Here is a 4,291-nt window from a genome sequence, read left to right as displayed (position 1 = left end):
GCGCGTGTTGTTGGCAATGCAAACTGTACACACACTGCGCGCGGGGCCGCCTCTCTTCCAAGGGGCGGGGTGGAGGAAGGGACGCCTCAGAAGATTCTGAAGTACTGCTGGGCCACTTGTTTGTTTTGTCTTACTTTGCGCTGTTATTGTTGTCGTTGTTGTTGATCCAAAAAGTGGTTTGGAACCAGCCGGTTAAGATGCCTGTCTCCCCACTCCAGCTATCCCCCAACTTCATGGGAGGGGGAAATGCGGGGCAGAATATTGTTCGGATTGGCAGTGGAGCCTCCAGACTGACGTCAGGTCCACCTGCTATGTAAACAACTCGCTGGAGAACTTGTTTGTTCTGCGCCTGATCTTCCCCCACCCCCACCCTTCTCTCCACCTCCCGCTCCGCCTCCTCCCTTTCGCCCCAGACGGCGAGTCAGGGAAGGGGGTGGGGAGGGAGGCGAGAACAAAACCGTATGCTGTATTGGCAAAGCCGAGTTGTGTCTGCTGCTTCTTGGCAGTCCCCAAAGTACGTCCTCTCAGCAGACGGAGCTGCTGGCAAATGAAACAGGGGATTCCACGTGAAGTGCAGAAAGCCTCGAAGGGATCCAAAGCCCTTGGTGGCAGGTAGTTAAAGTACAAGGGAGTCAGAAAGGGAGACCCCAGCGTGCGTTAAAACGCTGATTGGCCTTTCTTTTCATGGTGTGCGCCTCTACGGCCCTGGGCGGAGAAAGGCCGAGTGTCTTTCTCACTCCTCATTGTCGTGGCTCCTGTCTCACTTGGGCCCAGGAGTTCTTGGGCTTCCTGGTGATCGCGCAGCCCAGGTCACCGAGGCGGGGCTTGGAAGAACGGGGGCCACGGAGCTGGGAATTTTAGGGTCTGAGGCTTTCCTGACGACCCTAACAGTTACTGGGGGAAGCAAAAGTAACAAGAATGAAAGGAGAGAAGAAATTGCCAGAGCCTGCTCCACACGCCCTTCAAAGCCGAAGCGCCGGTGTGCGGGATGCTCTGGCCTTGTCTCCAGCACCTGGTCCCTGATCTATCCGCAGGGTGTGAAGCGGCTTGCTGGCCCGCGCAGGACTGAGGGGAATGACAGGGGAAAGGCCGAAGGCAAGACAGCCCGTTTGGGACGCAAGACCAGAATCTGGGCAGGGGTTCCTCCGGAGCCCCTTCCTAGCCCAAGCGCCGGGTGGGCGGTCACTCCCTACCATCTCCCACCAGCCCCTCCTCAGGCTGCCTGCCCGCGGGCCGTGGACCCTCCGCCCGTTGCGTTTTCTGCGCGCTCGCCGCCTGAGCCTGTGCTCTGCTCACAAGTCAATCGTAAAGCGTGGCTTTCCGAAAGGCGCTGAAACTTTTCTCCAAATAGCTGCAGCCAAGAGGCCGTAGTGAACCGAGCTTGGCCCGGGACTTCTTCCCGACCCTCCTCCCCGGAGAAAAAAACGGCTAACTTTAACATCTCGGTGGCAGAAGAGTGGGTGGTGGTGACTGGGAAGATGAGTGAGCAGCACCAACTTGCCTTCAGACTCTTCCCTTTTCTCAAAGAGCAGCACGCCCTTTTCTCTAAAGGGCAGACGCGAGCTCACACACACACTTGGCACCAACTCTCCCCTTCAGAACCCGCAATTCTCCCGGGGAGGAAGCAGCCCTGGCACCCACATTTGTAAACATGCCGTCAGGTTTTCTAGTGAAACCAATTAAGTCAATAAGCCACGGGGCTGGTTTTAGAAGGGCGGCCCCAGCCAGGAGTACAAGGACCTAGGTAGACTAGGAGCTGAATTGCTGTGCTGTTAGCTTTTAAACTCCAGGCAGTCGTTAAGTTGCTCTGCTTATGGATTGTGTTCTCACTCTTTTCCAAATGGTCTTTGCTAAATGCCGGCTGAACTGTGGACAGATGATCCGAATCTTTTTTAAAAGATGGGAACGCAGAGAGGAGGAGGGAGCAGTCATTAATATTAGAAAACGCCAGACCCAAATGGCCCTACCTTGCCCTTATGAAAGGTAGGGATTATATTATGTTAAGTAATCTGCGTTTATGCTTCGCTAACAAACCCAAATTAAAACGGACTCTCTGAATTAACCTGCAACTCTTTGGGAAAAGTGGAAGGGCAAACAGTCGAAATCCTTAGAAAACCTAGAACGTCCCTTTCCACGGGATTTGTGAATAAAGGTAATAGAACAGTCCAGAGGTGTACAGCGTCTCACTTCTTTTTCTTCTTCCTCCCTTGCATACTTCGACCCCACTTACTTCCCCTTCTCTCCAGGTGTCCCGAGGAAGTGAGCTGGAAACATGGATTACAAAGGAGTCTGGGCCACTGGAGATAATAAGTTCAAGTTCCTAGAGAGGAGAAGGACGGTTACTTTCTCAAGCCTTGGAGGGGAACGGGTTTAGTTAGCCTTTCACTTTTTTTTTTTTTTTTTTCTTTTGTACACAAAGACACGTTTTGGTGAAATTCGCAGCCTCTGATGCTTCTTTCCTACAAGTACAAATAGCCAAGCGCCTAGAGGTGCAAAAGGCTATCTCAGTCGGAGGAACTCATCTTCATAAACTGGCTGCATACCCTCCCAGTCGTCTTTGTAAGACAGACTGTACCCCCCAACCCCCCTTGTGCCCCTGTTTATCTTCACCCCTTTATCTCTTCCTTGCCTGCTGCGGTTCCCCTGGCCACCAACCCTTCCCGACGGGAAGACGCCCTGGGAGTAGAGAAAGCAGGTCCTGCCAGGAGCCGCTGCCCTTGCTGGATCCCTCTGCCACAGCCAATGGGCTGGGCTCGGGTTCGAGAGGTGAAAGTTCAGGCCCGGGGCTCGCCGCTCGCTCCCCTTCTCCTGACGCCTCCCTCCCAGCCCCCGCTTCTGGCCACAGTGCAGACATAGCCGGCTACCAGGGGCTGCCACGGTGGCACGTAGTTTGTTGATGGGTGGTCATAAAATATATTTATTTGCAATTCCTTGAACTCGCCCACCACCCCCGCCCCAGCATGGCCCGGAACACTGCAGGCTTTGTTCGCCTCGGCTGCTGCTGGAGCCGGCCGGGGTTTAGCGCCCTGTGCTAACAGACTCCAAAAAAGTTCAAGTATAATAATAGGAAAACCGGGTTTCCGCAGCGGAGGAAAACGCTGAAAGGGCAAACAGCGAACGAATAGTTTTCTTTTGCACAAGTCACTGGTCAGCTCACTGGATCACGCCAGCCTTTAAACGAAACACTGCTTATCCAAGAGAGACAGAAAGCCAAATTCTGTCCCTGAAGTCGCCGCACAGCTCGTAGCCACAGCTCAGGTCTGCTTTGGAGCACGTGGGTCTGCAAAAGTCATTTAAAGAGGTTCCAGGGAAAAGTTAAACTGGGTTACTGGGTGAGTGAGGAGTTTCACTAAGTGGACCTTGAGGGTTGCTCACGAAAATTCATTTGATTTCCATTTTATTTTACGATGAAACCGCAAATCAACAAAATCCGAAGCACTGCTCTTTTGCGGTCCCAAGGAAAGATAAATTCGTTTGAAATGGTATCTGCCAGCGTATCTTGTGCGAAATAAACCACACCAAATGAGACTAACTAAAGCTATTTTGAAGAAAAGCGACATACTCAGATGACACACTAGAAATGTTTAATGTTAATAATGCTCTGAAATAGCCGCTTGGATTTTTAGTTAATTGTTATAAAAATATAGTTATTCACATACTAAAATCTCTTTTTTTTCCAGAACTTTGAGTCTAACAACAACTACATTTTTCTTCTAAAGCCATCTTCAGGGTATTTGTGACTTACGCCTAAATTTTAACTCACTTATTAGATGTCTGGAGGATCACAATTTTTAAAAGCATTTTTTTTCCTGCTAAAGATACCACCTCAAAGTTATATTACTAAAAATAGTCTGTAAGAAAAAATCTTTAGGTGTAAGGCAAAATATTTTTTCTTCCACACAGAAAGAGGCACGTACCAGGTTCCAATTTTTCACTTCAACTGCAGTTTTCTGAAGACGAGTAAATAAACAGACTCCTTTAACGCAATCCATCCCCACTCTCCTCCCAGATACATTTAGGAAAAATAGAAAATTCTAGTTTCACCGAAGTCAAAACAAGGGTAATATGTGTTACAATGTCAAATTGGATGTAGATGTTGTGAAATTGGTGGAGTTACACCACCATCTGTCGTTAAGCTTCGGGACTACAAAATTTGGGACCTATAATAAATCTTAATGAGCTTTCCCAACTTTTTTTTTTCTCTTTTTTTAAAATCACAGACTGTACTTCCCATTGTGTTTTTATGACCTGTGGTCTGAATTTACGTGGATCCTGAGGAAACAAATGTTTG

At 49.5% G+C, this 4,291-nt stretch overlaps 1 protein-coding gene across 1 annotated transcript in view; it reads right to left on the bottom strand.

The window, feature by feature from the left end:
* The window catches only part of Foxp2 (forkhead box P2), a 546,252-nt gene extending 545,950 nt beyond the window's left edge, over window positions 1-302 (bottom strand). The window contains exon 1 of the mRNA XM_048786006.1: window positions 135-302. The gene's annotated coding sequence lies outside the window, so the exon portion shown is untranslated. The remainder of the gene's footprint in view (window positions 1-134) is intronic.
* Between the last annotated feature and the right edge of the window lie 3,989 nt (window positions 303-4,291).

Source organism: Marmota marmota, unplaced genomic scaffold (genome assembly GCF_001458135.2).
Source record: "Marmota marmota marmota unplaced genomic scaffold, marMar, whole genome shotgun sequence".
NCBI lineage: Eukaryota > Metazoa > Chordata > Mammalia > Rodentia > Sciuridae > Marmota > Marmota marmota.
Note: the sequence above shows the minus strand (reverse complement) of the source record. Positions and strands in the feature narration are given on the sequence as shown.